Source organism: Mesocricetus auratus, unplaced genomic scaffold (assembly GCF_017639785.1).
Source record: "Mesocricetus auratus isolate SY011 unplaced genomic scaffold, BCM_Maur_2.0 Super-Scaffold_100010, whole genome shotgun sequence".
Taxonomy (NCBI): domain Eukaryota; kingdom Metazoa; phylum Chordata; class Mammalia; order Rodentia; family Cricetidae; genus Mesocricetus; species Mesocricetus auratus.
This window is the reverse complement of record NW_024429194.1, coordinates 74,031,699-74,047,823: the sequence shown is the minus strand read 5'-3', so window position 1 is coordinate 74,047,823 and position 16,125 is coordinate 74,031,699. Positions and strand designations below refer to the sequence as shown.

The following is a 16,125-nucleotide window of genomic DNA, read 5'->3' as shown; positions in this document are numbered from 1 at the left end:
ATTCGTTTACTCCCTTGAGAGGAAGGTCTCTACACAATGAAGGAGTGCCATGGATGAAATGTTTCCTCCCTCCTAAGCAATGAGCTCAGGGGTATTATGCAAACAGCTCGTATTTAGGCTTGGGATCTTCTGTATCCTGAGCATATTAAGTGATAGTGATAAATACTCTGTTTTTCATTGTTTCTCTGTCGATGTTTTGATCCCTGAACTGTCTTGGAATAAAAGCTGCACAGAATGCCAGTAAAGCACTCACTCTGGAGCAGCATTGCCTAGAGTACCCTGGTCCTGAATCTCTAACTTGACTTCAATTTCTTGACCCCAGTCACTGGGGGGTTGTGATACACTGTTTAAGCTACCAACTTTTGAGGAATTTTTTACAGCAGCCACTGGAGTCTAATATAGAGAAAAAAGTGGGAGAAGATATAAATGACCAGTACCAGGAATAAAAGAACTGAACTCAAAATAGTAATAATAAAACAGGTGTATATTATTTATATTATATATTAATTTTATATTATTATATTATATATTATGTATGTATAATAATATTATATATAATTATAATTTTATATTACATAATTATATATTTACTATATATCACTATCCATATTATATTAATTATATCATGCCATCACATATATCATATTAAAACAACAGACACACACTCCAAAATAGTAAACCTTCAAAGTCCAGAGAGGATCTGAGTAGTCAGACCTACAAGTTATAAAAAAATTAGTAAAAATTTTGGAGGACTGGGAGATGACTCAGTGGTTAAGAACATCTGCTGTTCTTCTATAGAACTGAGTTCAGTTCCCATCATCCATATTAGGTAGTTCCATGGGATCCGACATCTTTTCTGGCTTCTATAGGCAGTCACACACATTGCATATACTCATACTCAAAGACACACAGAAATAAACACACTGACGCACCATATACACACAAACAAACACAAGACATGCAATATATATACATGTAGACACATAACCACATATATATACACACAGCAACACACATAAAATATATACATACATACAAACAGATACACACACATACACACCACAACACAGAACCTGACCCTCAGTCCAAGCTGATTTGTGTCATTTGTTGGAGCCCAAAAAGTATCCTAGAGAGGGTTTGGGAATCAGAGGAATTTCAATCTCTTGATTGTTCAACTAGTTTGATGGTATGTCACATATGCTGAAACTTGTCAATTTACTTTCTTTAAACTTATTTTACAATAGAGTTGGTTTTGAAAAATAATGAAAAGTTTTCGAATAAAAAAGATTTTAGGTATCAGGAAGACCAACATAGTGAAATGGATGGTGACATTCCAAGGCTACAATCCCCTTAAGTAGAAGCAAGCTTATTTCCCCAGAAGCGCTGACTCCGCCCATGCAGGAATACAGAGGAAGAGCCAACCACTGGGGATGCATGGCCCTTACATCTCCAACATTTTACTCACCACTGCATTCCTCCCTGTTTGATCCATTTACTGAAAGACTTTGTCACATACTAAAGAGTAAATGGTTTATTTTATGACTAACAAATTACAAGATCTGGGGTGGAGAAGGCTCCCCACCACAGACACTTTTCAGACTAAATTCTTTGTTGTAACGTAGGTCCTCTGTGGGGAAAGCAGGGCTGTATTGCAAAGAAGACAATCATTCCTCACTTCAAACATCAGTCTCCTCATACCCAATTTAGAGGCCTGTGATATGGCTTCAACCATATACAGCAACTTCTCCCAACACCATAATCAGCTTGGAATGGCAGCTTGATACAGCCATTCTCACTCTGTCAGCTGTTGGCAAGAAAGGAGGACCAGGCCTCACAGGGCACCAAAATATCAATGAGCATTTAAAGTCGTGTCTCCGATACCCTTGGTAGTCAAGACAGTTTGCTATCCTGGCATGTAGCTGTCAGTTAGCACATTGCAGAGGCAAGCACAATTAGTTACGATTATTAACCACCAGGCATATTAAGCACTGCCACCATCCTGATGACCTCACATTTCAATGTCTCTTCATGCCTGCCCAGCCATCTTATCATCATAAGCATCACACCCAGAAAGGCTGCACAGGTGCTGAGAAAAGCTAGGCACAAAGTGGGTAAGGGGTGAAGTGACCAAGGTAATATATTTTCCTGATCTTACCCCGACTCTACTCTGTGCCTGATAAGGAGACTGATTTTTGAACGCTAACTCTCTGAACAGTCATGTCCACTTTGGCAACACAACATTTGAGACTTTAACTGACCCAGACCATGGCCCAGAAGCATAACCAAAACAGTTGTGTTCTGCTCAAACAAATGATGCTAGGTTCCCCTGACCTATGTCTGCCAGTGATGTCATGTTGTTTCCCTTCTTTATAAATGCTGGACAACTGAGCTTCGGTGCCAAGCATTCTCTGTGAAAGAGCCTGATCTCTGTTGCTGGCTAATACAGGACTCTAATTTGGCCTTATAAAATAAGGGTGTCTATAACTCTCTAGCCTGGACTATGATAGTAGCTCTCCCAAGGTCAGAACTAACATAAACAAATCTAGAATATGTGCTAATTGTCAATGCCATTATTACAGGATATTTTATATTTTTGGTTGTGAGCCTAGCCTTTAACAGCTGAGCCATCTCTCCAGCCCTTTACAGGATATTTTAAAAAGTTATAACTGCATCAGTTTATTTCCTAGGCATAAAAAAATGAACAAGTTATAAACATCCTGAGTAAGAACTCTGTAAGATCAGAGCACTTCTGAGCTTAAGAAGGAACCACATTCTATCTTCCCCATCCTCTTAGCCCTCCCTGCTCTTAGAGCCAACCTTAATTATTTCATTCCTACATCCAGAAATTTGAATATTTCTCAAGAAAAATTACGAAAATGGGCTACTGTGACCTCATGACAAATTCTTGTATTTCTTTTTATTTTCTTCTCTTTTTTAAATTTAAATTAGAAACAACCTTGCTTCATATGTCAATCCCAGCTCCCTCTCCCTCCCCTCCTCCCCCACTCCCCCCCATCACTCACCCAGTTCCCACTCTGCTCCCCAGGGAGGGTGAGGCTCTCCATGGGGCCACCCCCCCTTTTCTATTGCTGGACCAGGCATTCATCCATCTCCACCAAGAGATAACACACATGGCCTAAAGTGTCCATGTATCTCAGTGCTCAAAGATCAGTTCCACCATAAGCCCCCATGTCTACTACAGTGAAAGATTCCCATTATGAAGATTAGAAACAGACATGTCCTGGGAAACATTATATATTCAGTCACAAGCTTGACACACAGTTTCTCTGCCTGTAACCTTCTTCAGGTCCAGCCCAGCACCACCATACTGTTGCCAAACCATCTGCTCATGAGGCTGATCAACTCTCTAGCCTGCTGAACTTTCTGGATAACAGATCCACTAGAGTGTTTCATGGGGGGAACAGTGCCAACCCAATCTACCTTTTAAATCTATTTTTACATCACTGCCCTCTGTCAGGCAATGGTTCGTCAATTGTTGTATAATCTGTGTTACCAAAACAAACCTCGAGTCTTCATAACTGCCCCTTAAAATGTTTATTTTGCCAATGTTTCTTCTGATTTTAGATGTCTGGTTATTTGTTTTTTTGCTCTTTGATAACTTCTGTATGTTCTGTTCCTTATCTTTCATCCACATTGGATTTTATTAGGTGTTTGGTTCAGATTTTGTCCTTGTTTTTATCATTTTACTTATTCCTGAATTTAGTCCAGGATCAGGTTAAATAAACAACAGTCAATAACTATTTGCTCAATGAATTTGAAGAAGCAAGGAAGAGAGAAGAAAAATGTTCCATGCAGATAGTGTTGCTGAGAACTTGCAGATGGAGAGATTTGAGTGCATTCCAAGCTGCTAGATGATGCTGTGGTCGACTACAGGCACCACTAAGTCTTGGGTGCATCCATGCTGTTGTCCTCCTCAACAGGAGCAGATGATGTTTGTCATTACAAGCTGGTACCTGGCACACATTCTATTTGGAATAATATGCTGTTGGTATTGATAAATCCAACCCATGTGGTGCAATTCCTTCACAGTCTGACATTTATGCCAATACATTTTGAAATCCTGCAAAGCAATCAATTTGCCAAGATGCCATAATGGGCCAGTTGTCTATAAGTGCATGCTTGCAAGCATATCATTATAAATTAGTATCCAAATGCAATCTCTGTGTTAATCTATGCATTATTAGTCCAGGTCCCTAAAGTAAATAGTTTTTCTACCTGTGAGAACAGGTAATGACAGGGCTTATTGGGTTGACATACTATTTTCTAGAAAGCTTCTATTATTATTACCAAGAACTATTTCTAAACTTTAAAATACTCTCTTAGTCAAGTGCATCTAAATAAATGATGTGGTCATAAATTTATTTCTACCCCAGTAATTTTCCCATGTAAATCTTTAAATATTCTTAACGGCAATGGGAGATTGGCATGCTATTGAGAACTACTGCCCCAGAAAACCATTCTTGAGTAAAGAAAGCATCATTTATTAAATGAGCCATTTAAAAATGCAACTATTCTGCCAATATTCTGCCATTATTTCCACAAACTATCATTCTTAGTAATACAAGTTTCTTTTAGCCTGTACAATTTTTTTAAAAAAATGATTTTACATGTTAGGAAATAAAACTACCCCTGACATAACACTTGCTAACAGCATACAACCATGCAATGTTGATTAGTGCAGTTTCTCCAATCAGGGAAAAGGAGGGTTGAGTCCACTCAGATATTCAGTACCCATGGGATAGGTCCACCTTCTTGGAATGCCATGTACCTCCCAGATGACAACTTCTATTTCAAAGGTAGGTAGGGGTGTGTGTGTGTGTGTTGATAAATAAAGATAAAATATATATGACATATATACTATTCTAAATCAAATCTTGGAAAGAATATCTTCAGTGAATTAATTGATCAGGGTTATATATGTTATACATGATATATATATATGTGTGTGTGTGTGTGTGTGTGTGTGTGTGTGTGTGTGTTACATATGTAGGCAATGGCCTACATATATAATCTTCAAATTCAGGAATCCAAGACAGGATAACCATGAATTTGAGGGCAACTTGAATTACACAGAAGACTCCATGTCAAAAACTAAAACAAGATGAATGACAACAAAACCAAAATGCATGTTTCCCTTCTCTGTCAACAAATAAACAACCTTTCCTTAGATAACACAGTTGCCCTCCAAAAGAAATCAAGCAGTCCTACATCTCTATACAACCAGGATATTTACAGATGCTTAAGCTATGCTTCTACACACAACTGTTTTAGTTTTAAAAAACTCCATATTCACATTGGAGTTTTATATGGACATTTGAAGAATTTTTCTTTTGTTTCAGATTAAATCACTTAACAAGTAAATACTATTGAGGATTTTAACTTGCAAATGCAACAACTGGGATCACTCCATACTGATATTTACATAAGATGGTTACCATGAATAAAAGTAACAAGATGTCCTATTACCTTGTGATGGGGTGGGCTACATAAAAAAATTACAACTGTCCCACTTAACTACAGATACAAGATTGCCACAAAAGCATGAGGGGCCTTGAAATGTAACAACTTAAAGTATGTTTTCTGTCAACATGTTTTTTCAGAAAAATCAAAACTGTTCTGAAAATACTCAGGAACAGATAAAAAATGAGTCAAATACATGAAACTATAAATGCATCCTCCAATTCAAAAGCAGTTCTTTTCCTGCTCCAATTCTTTTCTCCAACTCTTCTATTATTACCTCTGGCACAAAGAAGGAAAGAAAGAAAAGAGCAAAAGTGAGAAAGAAGGTGTAAGAGAGGTCATGGATTCAGGGCAAGGAGCACAGCTCTGAGATAGAGGCTTCCCTTGCATGGGTGAGGCTCTGGGCTCACTTCCTGGCTCACCTCCACTCCTGCAAAACAGCAGTGGCCCAGCATGGGTCCTGCTGTTATGCTGTTTCCTCCCAAAGGGAACATTCTGTCTTGGGAGGGAGGAGAACAGCTCAGACACTCAGGAAATCAGTGAAAGAAGCTAACAAAAGTTAGAAGGTGGGCTGGCCTGATGGCCCATCCAGTAAAGAAATTTGTTGCCAAACAATAAGCCTGGTGACCCCAGTTCATTCATTGGGATCCACATGGTAGAAGCAGAGAACTGACTAAGACTCCTGTAAGTTGCCCTCTGATCTCCTCTTCATGCTTCAGCATGTATGTACCCACACACATGCACCCACACCTATGCAAACAAACATATGCAAAATAAGGTGAGTTTCTTGAAGACCACAGAAGGATGGATTTTGTTTCTTTTGCTTGTTTTGGGTTTTTGAAACAGGGTTTCTCTGTGTAGCCCTGGCTGTCCTGAAACTCATTATGTAGACCAGGTTGGCCTCAAATGCATAGAGATCCACCTATCTCTGCATTCTAAGTGCTGGGACTAAAGTCTTGTGCCATCACCACTCTGCAGGATTTCATTTCTTTAATTCAACCTGTGTCTTTTTATTGGGGAGAGGAGGCTACTAATGTTTAAAGTTATTATTGAAAGGTCTGGGCTAATTTCTGTCATTTTCTTTGCTGCTTGTGTTCTTAGTCCTATTTTGTGCTTCAGTAATTATACCTTCATTTGTCTTTTTCCATATAGTCTCTTGGCTAGGCTTATTCATCCCTTTATTCTAAAGTATTGCTTCAAGTATTCTCTATTGGGCTGGTTTGATGGACATGAGTTGTTTTGGGGATGTTTTCAGTCTTTATAATTTTGCTTTCTCCTTCAAATATGGCCAATATTTCTCCTGGGTACTGTGATCTAGTTTGGTTTCTGTGATGTCTGAGAGCTTGAAGTACATTATCCCATGCTCTTCTATCTTCTGAAGTTTCTACTGAGAAACCAGATGTTACTCTGTTGGGCTTACCTTTACTTAAGATATGGCCGTTTCTCTTACAGCTTTCAATAATCTTTCTTTGTTCTGTAAATTCAGAGTTGTAAGTATATGCTGTGAGAAGTTTCTTTTTCACTCCTGTCTACTTGTTGTTCTGTGTACTTCTTATATCTCTATGGGTCCATCTTCTTTTAACTTGGGGAAGTTTTCCTCTATTACCCTGCTGAAGATCTGGTCTATGCTACTGACTGTGGATTCTTCTCCTTCTATAGCTATAATTCAAAGACTTGGTTTTATCCTGGTGCCCCACATTTCCTGCATGTTCCTTTCTTGTGTTCTTAAAATTTTTTTTCTTAGTCTTTGCTTGAATGATCTAACTCCTTTACTTTATATTTAGATTCTGATGTTCTGTCTTCTGCTTAATTCTTTCTACTTGTAAGCCTTTCCTTCAGTTTCATTTTCTTTCTTTTTTTTAAAGACAGTGTTTCTCTGAGTACTCATGTCCTGGAACTTGCTCTATAGACCAGGGTGGCCTTGAACTCACAGAGATCTGTCTGCTTCTGCCTCCCTAGTGCTGGGAATATAAAGGCATGGACCACCACCACCAGGCTCCCTCAGTTTTCTAACTTAATTTTTCTGTGTTTTTCCAATTATATCTTCATTTCAGCTTGAATTCTTTTCAATATTTCTATCTCTTTACTGAACTGTGTTTTCAAATCCCGATTTGTCTTCATCATTTCATAATTGTCTTTTTTGGATATTGTAGTAATATATTATTATAAAAACTATCTTACACATTCTGAGAGACTGGAATTTTTGCTGGCCCTCACAGCCAGAGTTAGTAAAATACCTTGAGGTCACTTAAGACTTGAGACTGCTATCCTACTATGTACTGACCCTGTTTGCTTAACCTGCCTTTAAGAGAACAATGTAATAATGAACTTATTTGCCTTCAATTTCCCATGTAATCAACTTTTACAACCTAAGCTAATGCATAGCTGAACTCTTAAGTTATATATTCTTCCAATCTCTTGACCTACAAAAATTCATGTATGTATGTATGTATTGTGTGTGTGTGTATGTGTATGTGTGAGTGAGTGAGTGAGTGAGTGTGTGTGTGTGTGTGTGTGTGTGTGTTAAGGCAGTCATTTGTTGAAAGCACCAGAGATAGAGCAGCAACCTTACAAGACAAATACCTGCAATAAATGATACATACAGCATTCAAACATTACTTGATAGCGTCCTTCATTGTTATCTTGTAAAGCCTTATTAAAGGTTTCTGTAGAGTATTCCTCATTCATTCCCCATGTGATGCTGTCTGTCTGAGCAACCACCCTTTGTTAAGGACACACAGAAACACAGACACACAGATGATGGTGGATGTCCTTCTGTATGCTGTGAATATATGTTTCTCTTACTGGCTGATGAATAAAGCTGTTTTGGCTAATGGACAGGCAGGATGTAGCCAGGCAGGAAGCATGGGCTGGGCTACTTGACTGGGAGAATTCTGGGAAATGGAACGCACAGTGAGTTGTGAGGGAGACAATATGTAGCTACAGGGAAGATAGTATGCCTGGACATTCTCCGAAAAGCCAAGACCATGTGGAGATACATAGATTAGTAGAAATGGGTTACTAATTGAGGAAGCTAGCCAATAAGAAGCCCAAGTTATCAGCCAAGCATCAGCCTCTGTGTGTTTATTTGGGACAAAACAGCTTGAGGACCAGGCAGGAAAGAAACTTACGACTACACACTGACACATATATAGGGACAGATTTACAAGACAGGTTCACACTTAAACAACACAGATTAGAGACAGAAAACAATGAAAGGCACAGAGAAAGAAGCAGGGAACTCAATTCTGGATTTGCCAATAATAAAAGTACTCCAAGGAGAAGTGCTTTAGTGTTTCCCCTTCATGCAATATAGATACAATTTGGGCACCCTGCGGTTATTACTAATAGGTGTCAACTCATACAGGGTATCACTTAAGAATTTGTTATTTGGTTTAAGTTCATTGTGCTATTTATTCATGTCTTTTTTAAATTCCTTGGTTAAGACGGCCCTTTCCTGGCAAACAATATTTTATATAAGTCAATATTGAAATGCAGTTTTCTCACATCAATAAGCTAGTGACTTAGTGCCATTTTTATAATGGTGTCGTTTTTACATAATTGATCATTTTTACTGGACACATATCTAAACTTAGGGTTAAAGACTCATCGTGTTAAATTTTGCAGAACTGAAGAGTACAAAGATAATCACATGACATGGGAGAGTCTGGTCATTGTGAACATATTTTAATCACAGAAAATCAGTATTGTTAATTTTAGGCAAATGGAACAATCCTTTAATTTCCAGATTAACACTAATCTTGGACATAAACTGATCTGCTAGAACAGCACACCATCATAGGCAGCAGGGCTTGCTTATTCAAAATGAGGGTCTTAAAGTTCCCCTTTTTCTTCCGTATGAACTGCATATGTATTTCTACACACACACACACACACACACACACACACACACACACACACGGAGCTAAAGTAGAGTTACAATGATCCTACTACTTGCAGACTTACACATTTGCCTTATCTGGACGAGGAAAACAAAGCATCTCTGAAGCTACAAATATATTTCTTCCAAATTGTTACAATTCTGTGCCTTCTATAAAGGTATATTTCAATTCATAAACAAAGGCCATATATTTAAATGCACACACAAAACATTCCCAAAAATAAAACTGGTAGAACTTCCGTGGAGAACAGACACCCATGGCAAGCATTCCTGTCAATTACTGCTTAAGCATTTCCCCTAAATCCAGTTTGATGGTGTAGCACATAATCTGCTTGGTATGTGATTTGCTGCATACAGCAAAGAATAAGAATTCCAGAAACTATTCTTCCAGATACCTTTACATTAAATATCTGTGGGTATCTAGCCTTATTTCATTTGCATTCTTGATTTTTAAATTTCTTTTATTAGGCAGTTTATTTTAGTCTCCTAGGCATGACAAAACACATCATTTTACTTGACATAGCCTGCCTGTCCTGCATGTATAGACAAATCTGGCTCTCTAGGGATGAGGTCAGTATTTTAAAATCTACATATGGCAGTTTTATTTTGGGAAATGTCTGCAGTTACCATATGGCCAATGGCAATCTGTAAAGGGAGTCAGGATGTGTCTATTTAAAATACTGGCTAAAATTGGAATTTCCACCCAGAAATGCTTTGACATAGCTACTTTTTCTGAATGTTAAATTTTATTTTGACTTGTAAGAATTCAATCTGGCTACTCAAAATACATAATGAAATTTTAAATATTTTCATTGATTAAATCTTTGAAATGGATGTGTGTGTACATGCATGAAATGTGTAACAGCTATATGTTATCAGAGATGTATAAATTATTCACTTTCCTATTCTATTTGTTCACAACTTGCATATACTATAATTGAGTATAGCTCATAATTTAATTTTTATGATCAATTGACTATAGAGTTAACAAAGAAGAAAAGTAGTGACTATTTAAATACCACTCAGATCCAAAATATCTGTCCTCTAAAGTCCCTTAAACACCAGGATTCTGTGCCTTTTGAATTAAACTCTTAGCGATACACACATTAAAAATATTTGGATCCTTAAATGAAACAGACAGGATGTGACTGTTATGTAGAAGGATAAACAAGTGTTCTATCTGAATGAAGCATGGCTACTCTAAATTATTCCATTCCATTATTTATCAAGTTACTATAAATGCTTTAGGAAAATAATAATGAACATTTTTCTAGAACTTTCCTAAAAAGTACTATCCATAATCATTCTATTTAGATCATTGGTATAAAGCCCATTCACTTTATTATTTTATGTCCATTTTTATTTTCAATGCAAAGAGGGAAGGAACTGAGAAAAAAATGACATTTGAGGGAGTTGAATAGTGTTACAAAGACCAAGGAATCAAAATTAGTTCTAATTAAACAAGGAACTAACATTTATCATGCCCAAGGCATATTACTCAGGGTTCTCTAGAGGACCAAAACTTTCTTTCTTTCTGTCTCTTTCTTTTTCTTCCTCTCTCTCATCTATCTATCTATCTATCTATCTATCTATCTATCTATCTATCTATATGTCCTAATCTATATATCTATCTAATCTATCTACCTAGGCTGATAGATACAGGTAAATATAGATACAGGTACAAATATAGATATAAATATACAAAGGGAATTTATTAGAATGGCTTACAGACTGTAATCCAGCTAATCCAACAATGACTGCCTACCAAAGGAAGGTCCAAGAATCTAGTAGTTGTTCAGTCTGAAATTATATGCAGCAAAGGAAAATTCAAACTAGAAGAAGTACACATTCTAGTAAAGACGAAACACTGTCCTTTCCATGCATGGAGTGGCCCAATGTAGTCAACCTGACACCAGGCCATTGACTGGTCACCCTGGTGAACAGTGCCATATCTGAGACTAAGTGTTGGGCTCTACTGTCAATAGATTTGACACTATGACACTCAACAACAGCTGTAGCCAGGTCAGCAGTTATACAAGCTGCTAGAAGAAGGTGTGGTCCAGATTACAGGTGGATCTTCCCACCTCAAAGGATCTGAATTAGATGTGGGTTTTCCCACTTGCAATAATTTAATTGAGGAAAAAAATCCCTCACTGGTACACTAAACCACTTGGATTTTAGCTAATCCCAGATGTAGTCAAGATCACAACCAAGAAGAGCCATCACACATGGTATCTGCATGACCTCAGAATAATCATTTCTAATCATGGTCTCTAGAATCATGAGTTAAATGGATTCCTAGCCACAAACATTTTCCCAGCACTTTGTGAACCTTCTCAAAGACTTAAGCAGGTCAGAGGCCAGATGCTGTAAACCCAGGTAGGGTTCCTAGTTCTTCAGTTGCCCCATATGGTTCAGAAAATAGAGTGGCTCTTTCTTCTTGGAGTCTCCAGGATGCTGTCCATTAGACTCCCATCTCCTGTCCTAGGATCATGCATGTGATCATTCCTTTCTGCTCTATCACTCTCCCATACTTCCTGAAGGAGCTATACACAAGTCCCTGTTTCTGTCATTTCACATTCCAACACTTTGGATGGAACTATGGTTATGAAGTAAATTCTAAGCCCATGCCAACGGGTCAAGAGCCATTCTTTCATCCCTCTTTGCATTTCTTACCATTGGCTGGTTGATTTTGAAAACTCCCATCCCATTGTGTGTTTCAGTCTTAGGCAATTTTGTTTCTTCTCTAACATTTCTTTGCTCCATTTTAGGGACTCTAGGTTGTTCATATACTATTACCTGGACCTTGACCATATACTTTGCACTCCAACTGTTACATGTCAGTCTTTGTAGTCTGGATCTGGATCTTGTCTCTTTATGTCTGTGAAAACATTGTTCCTTAAACAATCACCTATCATTCCACACTGAGGTCTAATGTACCTTCTTATATCCATTGAATCTTCTTGGTTAGTCTTTAAGGGAAAGGAGTATAGAATGGGATGAGGAAAGTGTGAGAGAGAGGGGATTAGTTCACACACAATGAAAATAAAACTATAAAGTCAAATTTTAAAAACCTACATCACTCTCCATGTATAGTTCAGACCCAATTTTCCTGTGGTAGTTCACAGAAAATCCACTTAAAAGCAAACAGTGCTTGTTATTTGCACTTCCTCACTGTCCGAGCTCTCTTTTTAATCTAAGCAGACTTTCTTCCTTATACACTGGAAGAATGACTCTTGTCAAGATTTTCTACCACTACCACTTTGCAAATTCACTGACTGAATTTCTCCTATCATACTTAAACCAAGAAAAATATTAGAATTGGTAGTTCATTTGTTCTCTGGATCTCCAAGTCCCTCGGTCTCACTGTCTGTCTGTCTGTCTGTCTGTCTGTCTGTCTGTCTGTCTGTCATCTATCTAAGCACCTATCATCTATCTACCTATCTCTCATCTATCTTCAAATCATCTATCATCTATCTCCATCCATCCATCCAATCATCTATCTATGTATCATCTCTACCATCTATCTATCTATCTATCTATCTATCTATCTATCTATCTATCTATCTATCTATATCTAATTATCTATCCCTATTTTCCTTCCTTCCTTTATTCCACACTACCACCACTAACTTCCAGAAGAGCTTTCGCCTGATTTTACTTCGTAATCAACAGTCCCCTTTCTTGACCTCCAAATTATGGGATACCCAAGTGCCCAGGTGCTGTCTGTCCTTCCCATGTATGCATCCCCCAAAGATCTCATCCAACCTCATGACTTTGATATAACACCATCAGGACAGTGTCTCACTTCAGCACACTCAGTAAACTGCTTATTTCATACTTGCATTGAAACATACAAATTGTACTGTCCAAAATAATATTCTTTAATCTATTCACCAGATAAACTCCACTCCCTAAGCTACATAATCTATTAGTCATTACTCATACCTGTCAGTTAAGCCTAGTTTTAATTTGTTAAGCTCATACCTGTCATCAAGCCAAGTTTTAATTTGTTTTCATTTTTGTCTCCTTTAGTAAACTTCATGAATGGCCATGTGTCCTGGGATCCTGCATTCTATGTCTTATCTCTACAACAGTCTATACCTTGCCCATTTACAGAAATAATTTGCATACTGTCAAAAGTACAACTCTTTTGCCTCAGGCACGATTTCATGCCGTTCTATCGGATCTTCTCCAGGAGCAGAGAGAGTAGAACTAGCACATGCTGTGGGATTGGATGTCTCTGTTTCTTTAGGAACTCTTCCATATCACTTCATCGCCCCATCTGAGTTCATTTTCCACTGGGGTAATAAGCCACCAAGACCAGGGAAATTTATGTGTTTATGATGTGGGTTTGCAGTTCCAGAGGTTTAAAAGCCATGGCTATCATGGTAGGGATCATGATCATCATGGCACTGGAGCAGTAGCTGAGAGTTTGCATCTTGATCCACAAGCAAGAGGCAGAACTAACTGGGAATGTCATGGGACTTTTTGAAACCTCAGTGCTTGCCCCCCAGTAACATTTCCTCCAACAAAGTCACATTTCTTAATCCTTCCCAAACAGTTCCATCACCTGGGGACCAGGTATTCAAATATATGAGCCCACAGAGTCCATTCTTATCCAAATCATTACCAACAACAGCATTATCGTCACCACTGACAGCATTGCCCACAGTACATAGCATAAGTCTCAAGCATGCTGGCTTCTATATGCCAGTACTATCATTATAGTATTCATGAAGCATACAGAGATCAGAGAATTGTGTTGGGAGTCTAACTCCAAAGCTCTTCCTCAACCACTACATACTCCTGTAATCCCAGCTCAATAGCACATGCAAAGTTGCCCACAAAGTTAATAACAACAGATGACACAAGGCCCCGTCTTTCCTCATTCCTGTTCTAAGTAACTGCATTGCTTGCACATTACCTCATATACAAAGCACAGCACTGTGTGCACACTGCCTTATGGAGGTATGTACTGCAAATTGCCAGGTCCAGATCCTTAAATGCTGATACAACACATTGCTCATCACTGTATAAGACTTTCTCAGTCACTATATTGTTTTCCACTGCTTTTGAAATACTAATCCACTGAGGATCTACATCTAAATACTAAAACACTGTTTTATAGCGCATGGTCAAATTATGTAATGATTTGCACAAAATAGGAAGAATGTCATATGTGAAAGAATATCACTTAACATGATTGCTGGTAAAGTACTTTAGATGTCTTTGCTATATATACACACACAAACACACACACACACACACACACCCCTACCTGTATTTATTTCTTGTAATTATATTGTATAATCTTTTATAAAACAATAAGAATTCATTTCTGGTGTCCAAATTTCCTTAATTTTGAATTAATTTAATGTTTTCATTTGCAGCAGTTGTGTGTTCTAATTAAATTATTATACTAAATTTTACTTTTTGCCCATCAGCACTCTATAAATTCATACTAGCTTCAGAAAGTGTGTATTAATGAGTAGAACCAGAGAGAAAATTTGAAAAGGTAGATTTCAAGGGGAAAGTTCACATGAGAAAAATGTGAAATTTCTGTTCCACTCTAAATCTAAAGAATTGTGGTAGAGAGAAAAAATTTATTCCTTGAATTGCAAATTTCTTTTGCCAAATGTTTTGAAATAGAAAAAAAACACTGCTTAAGCAGAGAAGCTGGCAGGTCAGTGAGCCAGCTCAACAGGTGAAAAGGTATTTGCTGACATATCTGGTGACTTGAGTTCCATACCTGGGACCCACATGACAAAAGGAGATAACCTACTCCTGCAAGTTGTACTTTGACTTCCATAAGGACCAAGGGGATGTGTATGACCACACACATAAATAAATGAATGTCATAATTTTTTAAAGGAAGCTAGAGCTATTTGAAAAAGCTATGTGTATGGAGATGTGCTTGGTCAGACCAGCTTCCCAACCTTCAAGCAACCTCACACAGAACAGGTAAAGGTCTTCAAATCTGTCTGCTTTTACGTTAAAGACAGATACAGAAACTCCCAGGATATCTAAGGATATTGGGATGGCTAATCTTGGTTGTTGGACTGTCAACTTGACACAGCCAGGAAGAGGAAGTCTCAATTGAAGAATTAATTATCTCTAAGAGACTTGTCTGTGGCATGTGTAACATGTCTCGCTGGCATATCTCCTGGATATTTCTGTAGCTTCTAATCAATGCAGGAGGGCTCAGTGAATTGTGGGTAGCACCATTTCTAAGCAGATGTGCCTAGACAGTTCAACAATAGTCACCAAAATTCCAACACAATTCTTCACAGAAGTGAAAACATAGTCTTACATTTAATATGAAAATATAAAACAAACAAACAGGATATCCCAAACAATCCTGAACAATAAAACAATCTCTGGAGGTATGACAATTGCTGGTTTTAATCTCTACTATAGTAATGAAGCAGCACAGTATTGGCACAAAAACAGACACACTAATCAATAAATAGAATTTAGGGCTTGAACATAGTTCATGTACCTTCAGCCACTTGCATTTTGACAAAGAAGTAAAAAATACACACTAGAGAAAAGATATCTGTAACAAATAGTACTATTTGTGGTCAAATAGGATAGCTATATGTATAGACTGAAATTGAGCCTTCTTTTAAATATACACAAAACTCAATTCCAAATGGATCGAGGAATTTAATATAGATCTGATACCCTAGAACTGATAGAGGAGAAAGTATAGGATACAATTAAAATTTATAGGCACAGGA

The 16,125-nt window shown here is 37.7% G+C and overlaps 1 protein-coding gene and 1 long non-coding RNA gene across 2 annotated transcripts in view; one reads left to right on the top strand and one right to left on the bottom strand.

The window, feature by feature from the left end:
- Slc2a13 (solute carrier family 2 member 13) overlaps nucleotides 1-16,125 on the bottom strand; it is a 266,862-nt gene that overhangs the window by 138,174 nt on the left and 112,563 nt on the right. The window lies entirely within an intron of this gene.
- The window catches only part of LOC121142906, a 53,525-nt gene that overhangs the window by 1,124 nt on the left and 36,276 nt on the right, over nucleotides 1-16,125 (top strand). The gene's annotated exons all lie outside the window — the stretch shown is intronic.